The sequence below is a fragment of the Nelumbo lutea genome, chromosome 4 (genome assembly GCF_056320005.1).
Source record: "Nelumbo lutea isolate HS-2025 chromosome 4, American lotus-T2T, whole genome shotgun sequence".
Taxonomy (NCBI): domain Eukaryota; kingdom Viridiplantae; phylum Streptophyta; class Magnoliopsida; order Proteales; family Nelumbonaceae; genus Nelumbo; species Nelumbo lutea.
Window position 1 is genome coordinate 47,779,368 of NC_142687.1, and position 16,425 is coordinate 47,795,792.

The following is a 16,425-nucleotide window of genomic DNA, read 5'->3' on the forward strand; positions in this document are numbered from 1 at the left end:
CTTTGTGGCTACCCGCTTCTAAATATGTACATTGTAAATACATACAAAATAATACAAAATATAAGGTTTTGCATTCTAGGTATTTGTATTTGTATTCTTTTCAAACTCAGCCTAAAAGTTTACCATGAGAATTCAAATCAAACTACTCGCTAGATAGTCTAATATGAGTAAGATTTGCCTAGTTAAATTCCAACCTAAAGGGTTGGATTAGGAGAACAAGAGTCTCTCCAACTTAATCCAAAACTTGTGAGGAGTCATAGATAGACAAAGAGAGGGATCTTGCAGCCCTCCATAGTCTATAGATAAGGAGCAATCGGAGGGGATGAAACCATATAAGTTCTCCACATCATTGCTGAAATCGATCCAACCTTACGAGACCTTTTTAGCTAAAGTTTTGAACCTCATTCAACCTAACTTGTTAGCCAATCTTTATAGCATTGTTCCAGACTTATTTTGGGTACTGTGTAAAAGGTCAGTCATATACATAGTTGCACAACCTTCAACTAGTTGCAGTGATTCGGGAAGATTCAAGCTTGGATGTGAATATCACTTCGACTTCTGCAGTTATGGACATCAGAATCAAGTAATACACTCAATATAGGTCCAAAATATTTGATCCTTCTTGGTCCAATAACCCAAACAATCCAAGAAGAAAAACCGATTGTTTCGTTCCTATAGTTTCAACATTAAGGTTTCTATCAAATTTTGAAAATTTTACCTCTAATTGTTGGAGGTTTTGCACAATATAATCATTAGACAATCATCTTTTAATGGTATCAAAGCATGGTTTAATTTGAGCCGTTGAATCATGATGGATCAAAATGTTTGGACTCCCAAAACTTTCTTTTTCTTGCATATCAATTTGGTGATTTCAATGTTTTTTAAAAGTTTAGTTGTTTTGAGTGTTTCACAATTAAGGGCATGTGATATGAAGCTAATTAGGGTTTTAACTCTTTAATTATAATGTGATTTTGTTAATTTAAACTTTGGATGATTGTTGGGTTGATCTCTTATGTTCTTGATTCCAATTTTGCAATAGTTATCATTCTTGAATGGTTAGAATGTTAGTCGATTTGATAAAGTTGTAATTTTTTATTTTTTTATTTTTATTTTACTTTCATTAGATGAAATTATATTTAGGTTTCCTTTGTAGGCATTAGAATTAGGATTTTTCAATTTATTGGAGGACCAAGGGCTGAAACTTGCAAGAGGAAAAACACCATGAAGATCAAGGATCAATGTGCATAAGAAAGAGTCCATGATGTGGCAAATTGAAGAGAGTAACATGAGTTCAAATCAGGCCCCCACAAGACTTTTCCCCACAACGTCTCACAGCACATCCCCGCCGTGTATTGGGAATATCTCCCGATGATAATATCCGGAATGATGACGTCAACATGAGGAGATGTTCCCAATATATGACGAAAATGTGCTGTGGGACATTACGAGGGGCAGTTTTGTGGGGTCTGATTCGGTCTTGAGTAAGATAGCCAATTCGTCTATAGCTCGTTATAGCTGTGGTTATGTGTTTGATGTGTTTTACAATGTTTTTACTTCCTTGTAGTTGCGCACAGCATAGTGAATCTCTCCCCACCCCCTGTTTTGCTAAGGCGTCTGCTACAAAGTTAGCAAATCTCTTAGACCCATATGACCCGTTAATAAACTTTTATTTTTAATAACAAGTTAATAAAATAATTTATTAAAATTAATGTATTAATTGATTAATAATTAATAATAAAATATTAAAGGTATTAATTAATTCATAAATTTCACTAAATTTTTTATTATTAATAACATATAAACTAATAAAAATTAAAACATTAATTCTGAATCTCTGATTGAATAATTAATTAATAATAAAATATGAATAAATAAAAATATTACTAATTAACTAATTAATTAATTAATTAATTATGTTATAGGGGTTGACTTTCCCACCATATTCCCTTTTCAAAGCAAGCAATGGAACATCAAATATTTTCACTCGTTTTCCCTTTCTCATCCCATCCCGCAAAAATCTTCCCTTAAACTAAACACAGCCTTAAATATAGGCACAGTTACACAACTGTTATAAGATATGGATTGCAGCAACTCAAACAAGTGACCTCGAGTGTCAATTGATTAATGTTTTTTTTTTGTCACCATATGATTAATGGAAAATTGTTGAAACTTCCCCTGAAGTGTCTCACCACTACTGAAACTTCTTTTGTCACAATCCTTTGATAAGAGGCCCAAAAATGTTCAAAATACCCATATAGTTACTATTTAGGCTGGTTTCTACAATAAAAATAATATAAATTTTATGAATAACAAAAAAGAAAAGTGTTTAAAGTTACAATTTTATCTTTGAGCAATTGATATGAAAATAACTCAATTTCAGAAAAGAGATTGGAATACAGGATCAAACTAGCAGATATAAAGGTAGCAGAATGATATCGGATTGCCAATGAATTCAAGTTTGGTTCTGATCCCACCGAAGGGTCCCAACAACCAGCTGCAACTGCCATTGCAATCGTGCATCAGGATTCACGAATGCTTCCTTTGCCTTTTATGGCAAGATGTGTAGCTGCAATGGATGTTGGGACCCTGTATTGGTACTAGATTCAGACTCAATGCATTCAGGGTGCGTGCACAACTTTGTCCGGAGGAGATCCAGGCTGCTAATTTGGTCCCATGCAGCCATCCCACCCCTATTCCTCTAAGTCCGGATCACCTGCCAATAATGTTCCAACAACCTATCAACAACACCTGATACCGCACATCTCATACATGGCAGGTCTCACTTTTATGGCGGGCCTCAATTTTATAGCGAGTTGGAACTTGTTTTGTTGGCAGGTGATGCTAATTCTATTCCTCTATAAAAAAAAAATGTTTGCATATATCATGCCTCTTTAGGTATCATAGTTGGACCCATTAATTATAACCCGATTAAGTAAAAACACAGAAAACCAAAGGTCATAACAGCATTAGATTTATTGACCTTCCTATTGAGGAAAGAATGTAGCACAGACACTCAGGACTCAGAAGTATGGTTGTAAGTGAGCTGGCTTAATCAGTAAGACAGCTTAACCCTATAGGATATGGGGTCGGGTTAGTGTTAGGGTTATTCAGGTGTTGGATTGGGGGTCTTAGGGATTTTATGCTTCAGTTCATGTCAGGTTCAGGTTTCGCTAACCCACCCATCAAGTAATGACGATATTCACCTTTCCAAAAAAAAAGTAATGATGATATTCGTGTAATTTAATATGACTTAGAATCCGTTTGGTTCACAGATAGGACCGGAATCAGAATCGGAATCCGAATCATTTATTCCCAATATCTATTTGGTTAGTCAAGAATCGGAATGGGATTCCAATTGTTTCTGTTTGGTTAAACTAAAACCTAAAATCAGAATCAGCCAAAATTTTTAATTCATCGGCTGAAATGAAACTTTCAGCCATGTCCACACCCAGGACTACCATAAAAGGCAGAAATATGAGAAGGCCAGTTCGGCTGAAGGGAGAAATAGATCTTTGGTAATTGTTCGTAGAATGTAGTGAAATTGGGTAGGGATCCGCCAAAAGTTGCTATTGTTGTCTTTGATGAAAAGATGACGACATTGTGCCTTTTGAGGTGATTACTGCGTCCAAGCCAATGTGCACTAGTTCTAAAATGGAGTTACTGTAAGCCCAAAAAACCCAGTTCTATTCAGTCTAAATTAAAATGACGAAATCTGTAGAACAAAATCCTGTACTAGGAGCAGCAAAATCCCAGCTTTAATGGGATTGTACCAAGAAAACTCGATGCCGACTACGGAATTGGAGATCCCTAAACCTAAAAAATTGTATCGGAAAAGAAAGGAAAATCCAGTGCTTCCAGAACAGAGACAAAGAAATTTGGGAAGAGTAAAGCAGAGAAAAATTCAAATCCTTCTACCTATAGCCTGACATTCTTCAAGCTTGAGTTGACTCGACCAGATTTAAACTAGGGAAATGTAGAATTTCTCTGGATCAGTTACACACTTGAAGACTTCAGCAGGCAGATTGGAATACTAAGAGAGAGGCAGAGGAGAGAGAGAATTTATGTATCTATGTCAGCGATAATTGCTAAGAAATCAAAATTTTATCCAAAAAAAACTAAATAGTGGAACATGAATGGCATTCCAGGAGATGAGTCGGGAATGGCCATTCCCCCATATAGGGGAGTCACATTCCACCTACTCATTCCCATTCCCGTTGACCAAACATCCAGAAATGGAATGGCCCATTCCGATTCCAATTCCAGGGTCCTATTCCCTGGAACAAATGGACCCTTAATTCATAACCATAAGATGTATTTTCTTGTTTGTCTTTTGCTTTTCTTCACTCAATAGTATGAACAAAGCCCATGACTTAGTGACTGAGTCAAGCAAATCAACGATTCAACCGCTCTAATCAAATTAGTTTTAACCGTCCAGATCAACAACAACAAATTGAAAACATTATTTTAAAAACTTACATAATGTAATATAATGAAATGTTTAGGAAATCGGATCAGACTAACCAGTCAAATCGTGACACGGGACCCTAGTCGAATCGATCGCAACCCAATAATCGCAAATGTTAAAAACCAAGTAAAAACCGATTGATCAACTGATTTACACGAAAAACCAGTGAACCATTCCCGGTTTCATGAAACCACTTAGGTCCTTAAATAATTGAAATTTTAAAACGCGTTTAATAAGTCATGAACACATAACCTCTTACTTTTATATATTAATTAATTACCATTAGTCAACCCTTTTACTTATATTAACCACTTTTTATTGTACATATTACCTTATTTTGCACGTATTTTATTTTAAGAGACTTAAACTCTAGTCATTTGTTTAAAAAATTAAGAAACTTGTCATCCATCCACCATATTTAAATATACAAGAAATTATAAAATATATTATATATAATATTTATATGACCCGTAGTTTATGTGTGTAAGAGAGAGAGCAAGAAAATCTAATAACTTGAGGTCTAGAGAAAATAGTGCTATCAATGCTGTCATCCAAGACAGCGCAGACCCAAAAGTAAATTTGCAAAACCAATCCTAAATGTGATCCTATTGGGTTTATATTGCAAGAATTAGGGATGGCAATTTCTACCCTACCCCACAAGTACTCACCCCAACCTTGAAAACTGAATTTTGGGGTGAGGACAGGTTTTGGGATTCTACAATCCATACAAGCTCGGGAGGGGTACAGTATTAGGCTAAATCCAACCCTCCCCAACTTGCATATTGTTGGAATGCATATGACCCTATGTACTAGGTGTTTGAATGCAGTAATATTTTGAGTTTTATGTGAAAGGTTATTTATAGTTTGAATTTTTACATGTTTAATCAAATAATTGAAAATTTTAATGTTTGTTTATGTTATTTTTTTACGAGTTTAGTTCATACTACTTTACTTGTTTATTACTTGTAAATAACAAGAAGAAATAAGAAATTAGATGTGGCTTCTAGACCCAACCTGCCAATTCAACTCACCCCACCCTCAAATGTAGGTAGGTAGGGTCGGGGAGGGTTTTGCATTTTCATATGAAGGGTTTGAAATCTAAAAGTCCAACCCACTATGGGTTTTGGAGATGGCGGAGTGAGAAATTTAGGGAGGCAGGTAAGGTCTAAACTTTACAAAACCCTCCCCGAACCTGCCTCGTTGCCATCACAGCAACATTTTTAAATTTTAACCTATGATTTAACAACAAACTGTATTTATTACTAATTTATTGGCACATTTAGACAAAATAATAAGATACTATTACAAGTATACCATGAGAAAATAAGTAATTTTTATGGTAAAAGAGAAAAGATAGGTATTAGCAACTAAGGGGTGGTTGTTGGTCATTGGTATGTTAGCTGGTTTGCTCCAATATTGATGCAGAATCAATTCCACAACCACCAATTTGGGAAAAAAAAGGGGATTATTAATGGTATGTAGCATCAAATACCTAAAAAAATAAGAAAATAGGCATTAAGCTGGAGGCATTTTTGTAAAATGTGATACCTATATCTTCACATATATTACTTATTAATGGTATGTAGCATCAAATACTTAAAAAAATAAGAAAATAAGAAAATACTTGCCTTGGTTTTAGTGGAAGTCAAAAAAAAAAAGAGTGCTTATCATATAAGGTCAATACTTATATGTTTTTTCTAATAATTTTGATACTTATTATATCTTTACCCTTCCATCATTTGTTAGAAGAGCAGATATCGTCAACGTGCCGCTCAACTAGTAATTATATATACAATTACAACCAAAACTGATCCTAACCCAATAATTAGCAGAACAGAAACAGACCTAAACCCTATATAATTGTGTTGGTTCGGTTTGGGTCTATTAGGTCTTCCTAAATCCTAACCTATTGACAGGTCAAACAAAATTTGTGGATTTATTTGTATTTGTTTTAGAAAGGGTAGATTTATTTGTATTTCAGTCAGAATTAGAGGTCCGATTAGCTTGGGAATTTCAGTGATCTGGATACAAGTTCCAAGGAAAGCAGGTAGGGTTTCAGAGAGAAAAAAGTGGAGAGATAATTCAAAGAAAATAGTAGGAATCTCGGAAAATAATTATTACAATCAAAACTAATCCTAACCCAATAATTAGAAGGACAGAAAAAGACCTAGACCCTATTTAATTGTGTTGATTCGGGTCGGGTCGGTTGGGTCTTCCCAAATCCTAACCTATTGACAGGTCAAACAAATCTTGTAGATTATTTTAGATGTATTTAAGTTAAAGAGTGGTCCGGTTAGGTTGGGAATTTCAGTGATCTGGATGCAAGTTCCAAGGAAAACAGCGAGGGTTTCAGAGAGAGAGAGAGAAGTGGAGAGATAATTCAAAGTAAATGGTAGGAATATCTGAAAATCGACACACACACACTTAACCAGATCTTAGAGAGCTCCAAATTTGAGCTTTGGATCTTAAATGACTCCCAATAGTTCTTGAAGAAGATAGAAAATAAAAAAGGTAAATCCCCAAGGAATTTGGAGCTCTTAGTTTTTTTATTACATTTTACACAATGGAGGGGACTCAGGTTAAAGATAGAGGTGTAAAGTGGGCCATGTCGGGCCGGCATGGCACGACCCGTGGGTGTCCCTCCGTGGCGTCCTCCTTAGTGAAAATTTTGGGGGTCGGCCCAGTATAGCCCATGGCCTAGGCCCAAGAGGGCCCGTGTCGTGCCGTGCTAGCACGTGGGCCTGGGCCGAGCTAGGAAGCAGGCCATGCCATGGGCTTGAGCCGTGCTGGGCTGGGCCACAAGGCAGACCTTGGGCCTGGTCCAAACCGGGAGAGATTCACTGAATGGATTATTGTCAAATCAAATGTCATATCAGGGATTCAGGATCACTAGATCAGGATTCAAGAATCAGGATAAGAAACGAATACTAAATTAATAACAAATTTATGATTACCCAATAACCCAAAGAATAAATAAATAAAAGTATAAAACAATTCAAATAGGAATTTAAAAATTTTATTTCATTTAAATTTGAATGAATAATGATACAAATTACAAAGCATACAATTATACAAATATTGAAATTATGAAATATACAATGGTTGGATACTTCATAAACTTCATACTTGGATAGTTGGATGAATGAAATATGAAAATGGAATAAATTAATAAAATATAAAAAATACAATATAGAATTATAGACTATATAGTTACAAATTGAAAATATAAAATTACATTAATAGAAAATAAACTAAATAAAATTATAACAATATTTATAATAATTTGACAAAATAAAAAATTGTGGGTTATTTGTTAAAATTTACAATTTAAACAAAATTTATATATACATTATGATGAAAGCATTCACACACTTTCATCATCTCCTTCAGGTGAAAAACCATATATCCAGTGTATGTAGTACTGTAGTAGTCTGTAGTATCATGCCCTCCTTTGTCTTGTAATTGTAAAGTTGTAATCTATATTTTGCATCATGATTTATAACTGCATCTAGCCAACCCTGGTAGGCTGGTACAGTGGGTAGTGTCGTAGTGTGGTACCTGCAAGTCCTGCACTAAAACAACTAAACAAGACTCCAATGGAACTATAACTTGTAGACACCAGAGGGGTTAGTAGATCATGGATCACGTGCCATGGCAGAATTGGCGGCGAGAAATGTTCTCCGAGACTCCGATTTCTCCCAATATTTTTAAAATTTACTTTTCATTATTTCAAAATCTCATTTAAATTGTGGGTTATTTCTTCTTCCTTCTCAGGTGTGAGAAAATGTTTGGTCAAATGGCCAGTACCACCCTTGCTACAATAGCTAAAGTCTTTTCTACATTTTTGGCAAACTACTCTTTTCCCCTTCCCCTCAACATCCTCTATTTTAAATATTCTCCAAATTAGGCTACTAAACTTGGGGTTTTGGGAAGAGCTAACCATTATTTTCAAATTCTAAAAAATAAAATAAAATTAATTTAATCAGACTTACCCCAGAATCCCAACTTGATTTCAATGGTTAAAGCCTTTCAACATGACAACATCCAAGGTTCAAAGTGATACGTGCATGCATGCAGCAGCCGAAGACCCGGTCAAAGTGGATAGCAGCAGAAGACCCGGTCATGTTAGCTCTTAATTGGGATAAGCCTTATCCATTCAGTTTTAATTCTGTTAGAATAGATAAGTCTTCAATTCTGCTCCTAGATAAGTGCATTCTGTTTCCTAGATAAGTGCATTAGATAAGTCTTCAATTTCTGTTCCTAGATAAGTGCATTCTGTTTTTTTGTTGATAAGCTCCTAAGAATAAGGGGCAGTAGTTCCTATTTCTACTCCCAGTTTGTAGCACCATAAGGCTATAAATATAGCCTGAATGAATGGAGTTGGCATTGGCTTTTCTACAAACAAACTCTCTCTCTCTCTCTCTTCTCCTTATTCTAGATCCTTCTCCCTCTTGTTAGATAACTTGAGCGTATCATTGGTATCAGAGCCGGTTCGACCATGGACACCCGTGGAAAGACGAACGCGGAGTTCCGCAATGAGGTCAATGAAACCTTAGCACGACATGAGTCGAGCTTCGACCAAATGAACACTGTCTTGCAAGCAGTGTTAACTGAACTCCAAGCCCTTCGAGCCTCACGAACCACTCCCAATACCACTCCCGAGACCAACCCCTTCGCCCATGAAGAATCCTCACAGCCCCATACTTCTCGTTCAAGCTCCACCCATGACCACCCTCATCAACACGTCAAGCTGTCATTCCCAAAATTTAATGGGGATGATCCGAGCAGTTGGAATTACAAGGCGGAGCAGTATTTTGAATTTCAAAATATTGTTCCGGACCAACAGGTGCAGCTAGCTTCCTTCCATTTGGAAGGCATCGCCTTACAGTGGCACAGGTGGTTGACCAAGCATCGCGGACCGCTCACATGGGAAGAACTCTCCAAAGCGGTGTTACAACGGTTCGGCCCCACCGACTACGAGGACCCATCAGAGGCATTAACCCGCCTAAAGCAAACCACCACTGTGACGGCTTATCAAGAAGCCTTCGAGAGGCACTCTCACCAAGTTGACGGCCTGCCCGAGAGCTTTCTCATTGGCTGTTTCATTGCAGGACTTCGTGATGACGTTTGTTTAGATGTGAAGATCAAGCAGCCTCGAATTTTGATAGAGGCGATTGGAGTGGCCCGGTTAATTGAGGAACGAAATCACTTACAGCGGAGAGCTAGCCAACCGATTCGATCCCCATCAGCCTTGACAACCTAGAAGGCGTCGCCCAACCCCATGGCCGGTGTACTTGGGCCTCCACCAAGCTCGCGCGCGAACCAGGTTTCCAGTGCTCCTTCCTCAACATTTCAGCGACTCACCAACCAGGAGGCGCGAGAACGTCGTGAGAAGGGGCTGTGTTACTACTGTGATGAGAAGTTCACCTCTGGCCACCGTTGTGCACGTCCACAACTGTTCATGATTGAGGATCCAGAACCGGCGGACGCGGAGGAAAACCAAGAAGCCATCCCTGAAATCTCCTTCCACGCTATTGCAGGAGCTGAGCACCCGCAAACCATACGTGTTTTTGGGAAACTGAAAAACAAGAACGTGACCGTATTAATTGATGGCGGCAGCACCCACAACTTCATTGACCAAGCCATCGTCTCCAAGCTCGGGTTGCCAGTGAACCGAGACAAGAAATTTCAAGTAATGGTGGCCAACCGTGAAAAGATCGAGTGTATGGGGCAGTGCCGATCTCTCACCCTCGCAATTCAAGGACACCCCGTTACCGCTGACTATTATGTTCTTCCCGTCGCAGCATGCCAGTTGGTGTTGGGAGTACAGTGGCTAGAGACGCTTGGACCCGTCGAGATGGATTACAAACAACTAACCTTGACGTTCAAAAAGGAGGGACTCTCTTGCACCTTCCAAGGATTGGGACGAGCCAGCATCGAAGCCTTAACCAACAAAGAATGCAATGGGTTACAAGGTACGGGATTTTTTTTTCAAATAGTTCCTTCACATAGCAGCGGCCAACCAGGTTTTCTTCCACCCGAGATGGACCACCTTCTCACCGAATTTTCCCATGTGTTTGAGCCGCCCACAAGCCTGCCTCCTAAACGACCACATGACCACCGGATTGCACTGCTTCCCGACAAAGGACCGGTGAGTGTGAGGCCATATCGATACCCGTATTACCAGAAGACCGAAATAGAGAAGATGGTGAAGGAGCTTTTGCAAACAGGGCTGATAAGACCAAGCAATAGCCCATTCTCATCGCCGGTTTTGCTAGTGAAGAAGGCTGATGGAGCTTGGCGGTTTTGCGTGGATTACCGAGCACTGAACGAAATCACTATTAAAAACAAGTATCCCATTCCCGTGATTGATGAATTATTAGATGAGCTCTACGGCACCAAATTCTACTCCAAACTAGATCTACGGTCGGGATACCATCAGATTCGAGTGCAAGAAGAAGACGTTCCTAAAACGGCTTTCCGAACACATGAAGGGCATTACGAGTTCTTAGTGATGCCGTTCGGCTTGACGAATGCACCTGCAACTTTTCAAAGCCTCATGAACGACATCTTCCGCCCATACCTCCGGAAATTTATTTTGGTCTTCTTCGACGACATTCTGGTTTATTCTAAATCATGTGAAGACCACCTATCTCATTTGAGAGTTGTTCTAACTGTATTATCCTCTAACAAATTATTTGCAAAAATGTCAAAATGTCAATTTGGGGTTTCGCAGGTCGAGTACTTGGGTCATGTGATTTCAGAACAAGGCGTGTCCGTTGATCCAGCCAAAATACAAGTTGTTCTCGCATGGCCTACACCGACATCAGCAAAGGGGGTCCGTGGCTTCCTCGGGTTAGCAGGATATTACCGGAAGTTCATCCGCGACTTCGGAAGCATTGCAGCTCCCTTAACCCAACTGTTGACCAAAGGGGGATTTCAATGGAACGAGGCAGCAGAGCTGGCCTTTCAACAATTGAAGAAGGCACTCACTTCACCGCCAATCCTACGTCTACCAGATTTCTCCCAACGGTTTGTGATTGAATGCGATGCGAGTGGAACCGGGATTGGCGCCATCCTCATCCAACAAAACCGACCGGTGGCCTACTTCAGTGAAGCATTGAAAGGTTCAGCCTTGGCATTATCCACCTATGAGAAGGAGATGTTAGCTATTGTCAAAGCCGTTAAGAAATGGCGCCCATATCTGCTTGGGAAACCATTCACAGTCCGCACCGACCAAAAATGTCTTAAATATTTACTCGAGCAGAGGATAACCACACCGGCACAAACGCGGTGGCTGCCAAAGATAATGGGCTACGACTATGAGATCGAGTATAAAAAAGGGGCTGAGAACCAAAGTGCGGATTCCTTGTCATGTATGGCTGAATTTCAGTTTCTTTCCATCTCTATACCACACGCAGACTGGTGGCCGACGCTACAAGAAGAGGTCAAACAAGACACCTTTTATGGGGAATTGATGAAAAAGCGACCCTCCCACAAGTTGCTTCAACGGGATGGGATATGGTTCAAGGGGGACAAGATTTATTTGAGCCCCACCTCCACCTTGATTTCAAAGGTGGTGGCGGATTGCCACTCATCCCCTGTAGGGGGACACTTTGGGTTTCATAAGACCCTCTCTCGCATCAAGCATAGCTTCCTTTGGCCCCACATGCGTCGGACGGTGAAGGAGTTCTTGCAACAATGTGACGTATGTCAGCGCTTCAAAACAGATTGCATGAGACCAACGGGATTGCTTCAGCCATTACCAATTCCTACTCAAATGTGGACAGACATCTCCATGGACTTCATCGAAGGATTGCCTTCCTCCAATGGGTACACGGTTATCATGGTAATTGTGGATCGGTTGACAAAATATGCCCACTTCATTCCCTTAAAACACCCATTCACTGCCACCACAGTCGCGAAGGCATTTGTTGCCAACGTTGTCCGCCTACACAGAGTACCAACATCCATTGTTAGCGACCGTGACAAGGTATTCATCAGCTCATTCTGGCAGACACTTTTTCAGATGCATGGGACGAAATTGTGTATGAGCTCCAGTTACCACCCCCAAACCGATGGGTAAACCGAAGTTGTTAACCGGACGTTGGAGCAATATCTACGGTGCTTTGCAGGTGACCAGCCGCAAAAATGGGTAGAGTGGGTTCCTTGGGCAGAATACAGCTACAACACCTCCACTCACTCTTCCACCAAAATGACACCCTTCGAAGCAGTCTACGGAATCCCACCCCCTAGTCTCCTAACCTATGTACCGGGTACAGCTCGAGTAGGGGCAATTGACGAATACTTGCGTGACCGGGACATCATCCTACGCGAGCTACAACATAACCTCCAGGTAGCCCGGAACCGGATGAAATGTCAAGCGGACCAGCACCGACGAGAAGTCTCGTTCGTAGCAGGTGACTTCGTGTATGTGAAGCTACAGCCTTACCGGCAGACCTCGGTGGCGTTTCGGCGTTCCATGAAGCTCGCCCCACGTTATTTTGGGTCGTACCCAATCATTGAGAAGATTGGTCTAGTAGCCTACCGCTTAGCCTTGCCCCCCAGCTCTCAAATCCACAATGTGTTTCATGTCAGTTTGCTGCGGAAGCACTTGGGACCCATCACCCCTACTTCCACTCAGCTTCCTCCAATCTCGGATACTTCGACCATCCTACCCCAACCGGAAGCAATCCTGGATCGCCGTATTATTCACAAGGGCAAATACCGCCCAAAATCCGAAGTCTTGGTCAAATGGATTGGGGCGCCAACTGAGGATGCAACCTGGGAGAATGAATGACGCTTCAGAAAAGCTTATCCCGACTTCCTTGCGGACAAGGGTCCTTCAGGGGGGAGGAGAATGATACGTGCATGCATGCAACAGCCGAAGACCCGGTCAAAGTGGATAGCAGCAGAAGACCCGGTCATGTTAGCTCTTAATTGGGATAAGCCTTATCCATTCAGTTTTAATTCTGTTAGAATAGACAAGTCTTCAATTCTGCTCCTAGATAAGTGCATTATGTTTCCTAGATAAGTGCATTAGATAAGTCTTCAATTTCTGTTCCTAGATAAGTGCATTATGTTTCCTAGATAAGTGCATTTTGTTTTTTTGTTGATAAGCTCCTAAGATTAAGGGGCAGTAGTTCCTATTTCTACTCCCAGTTTATAGCACCATAAGGCTATAAATATAGCCTGAATGAATGGAGTTGGCATTGGCTTTTCTACAAACAAACTCTCTCTCTCTCTCTCTTCTCCTTATTCTAGATCCTTCTCCCTTTTGTTAGATAACTTGAGCGTATCACAAAGCCTCCCAAATTGCTAACTTGGAGAATCAAACAATCAACCAATCAAACTATGAGACTATCAGAGTTCACTCAGATGGCAGAGAATGTATGAGAGACTGAAAGAGACCGAGAGTCTAAGAGACTGAGAGAGGAAAGACTAGAGAGATTAAGAGAATAACTTAATAGGAGAATTGTTGAATGTTGATTGTTGAATTCGTGTGATGAAAATGGTGGAGGATAGGGCTATTTATAGGAATTGAACATAATTCAATTACCAAAATACCCAAAAAAACTATTTGTTATTTAGTTATTGGGAGGCGTATTTTGGTCATTGTAAAGTTACTTATAACTTTACCCAAAACTCCCAATGACTATATTCCCAAACGAGCTGAGCATGGCCCGTTACGGGCCTGGCGAGCTGTGCTTCGTGTCGTACCGCAGGTTGGGCTGTGTTGGCACGCGAGCCGTAGGCAACACGGCACGTGTTGTCATACCGTGCCATGCCGGCCCAAGGGCCTCCTAGCCCAGCATAGCACAGACCTCTATGCCAGGCTTGAAATGACCTATTAAACTTCGTGTCGGACCACGGGCGGCCCGACCTGATTTACACCTCTAGTGAAAGATGCATGTGAGCCTGAGGCCCACTGGCCATATCACATAGAGTGGTTTGATCCTGCACCTTTATTTAGGAGTGAGGTTGAATGATCACCTCAAGTTGTTGCTATAGCTTCTTCGCCCTTTTTTCTATTCTTTTTCTTTGGATAAAAACAGGGATTCAGCCCCTATATTTTCGGAGTTTTCTTTTCTTTTTGTTCTCGAGAATACATTGATTTTCTACATATAAATTTTTATATGAAATACATACTTATTTTATGAAAACTATTGAAAATTACTAGTGAAAGACAATTGCTAGTAGGATTGTTCATAAGAAGGCCCAATCCGACCAAACCGACCAACCCGGACAGACCCAACCCAAGTTGGTCGGGTTTTCATAAGCACCGGTCGGTTTCAGGTTGTACAAATTCATAAACCGATGGTTTAGGTCGGTTTCAGTTTTCTTGTGTAAAAACCAAAACCAACCCAAACCGAACCGACTTAGTTCCTACTTAACTAAGTTGCATCTATCCTAATTCCTAATTACAACCTAACCTAGTCTTCTAGTTCCTACTTAACTAAGTTGTCTCTATCCTAGTTTCTATAATCTTTTACACCAAATAGGCAACCAATTAAGCAATTACAATTAGAATTAGGTGTCCTTTTTTACTTAGATTAGAACTTAGAAAGTTTCTTGAAATATATAAATTTCAGCCTTCTTTCTATAAAACAGTTTGACTTTCTACTTTCTTGATAACTTTTGTCTTCTATTCTAATTCTAACTTGGTCCGCCCCCCTTAGCCCCTCAACTCAAGCACAATCTCTATTCTCTAATACAATTTGACTCTCGACTCAAGAATCAAAAATTTAAAATTTCAAGTTCTCAAGTCTCAATTTTAAGACATCATTTGAACTTGGCTCTCCCAACTCCCATCTTCTCAAAGTTCTCATTCTCTCAACTCAAGCTCAAGTCTCATTCTCAAAGTCTCAACTTCAGTCATTCAAATGTTAGTATTTTTTTATTTAATTTTTTTAATTTAATGCATGTTACAAGTTGATATATTTTATTTGTGTTTTGTTTAAGTTTAAGCTTTGAAAAAAAAATCCGGCTAATGATGATATATTTGCACAAAAAACTTCAGTTTTGTATGAAAAACCTAATCTATTTAAATATATATTTCGGTTTTAATTTAAATATATTTTATATTTAAAACTGTTAAATAAAGATATTTCAGTTTTACATAAAAACTGAAATATCTAAAAAAATCTATATCTAAAAAATATATATTCCAATATATTTGTATGTATATATATATATATATATATTTCTAAAATACATATTTCAGTTTTAAATATACTTCCAGAAAATATCTTTAAAACTTCAGTTTTCAGTTTTGTATGAAAAACCTAATCTATTTAAATATATATTTCGGTTTTAATTTAAATATATTTTATATTTAAAACTGTTAAATAAAGATATTTCGGTTTTGCATAAAAACCAAAATATCTGAAAAAATCTCTATCTAAAAAATATATATTCTGAAATATGTGAGATATATATTTCCAGAAAATATATATTCCAATATATTTGTATGTATATTTTTGTTTATATATATATATATATATATATATATATATATATATATATTTGTTTATTTCTAAAATACATATTTCAGTTTTAAATATATTTCCAGAAAATATCTTAAAAACTTCAATTTTCAGTTTTCAGTATAAAAATTTCCTTAGAGGCTTCTATGTCCTTTTTGTACAGGAGCAAAACCGAAACCGACCCAACCCAACTCAAACTGACCAGGTCGGTTTTGCTTAACACTGGGTCGGTTGGGAAAACCCCATTAAACCGACCCAACCTGACACGTGAACAACCCTAATTGCTAGTTGCTATGAATCACAGGAAATTACCTAAGACTTTAGGATTTATTTAAAAAATTAAATTGCCTAGGCAATAAGGTGCTACCTGTCTTGTTGGCATCATGATTTCCCAAAAACCCATACCACGTACGATCCACAGTAGAATTTGATGAATCAGTGATTTTTTTCATGTTTGGTTGGTTGGATTACGCC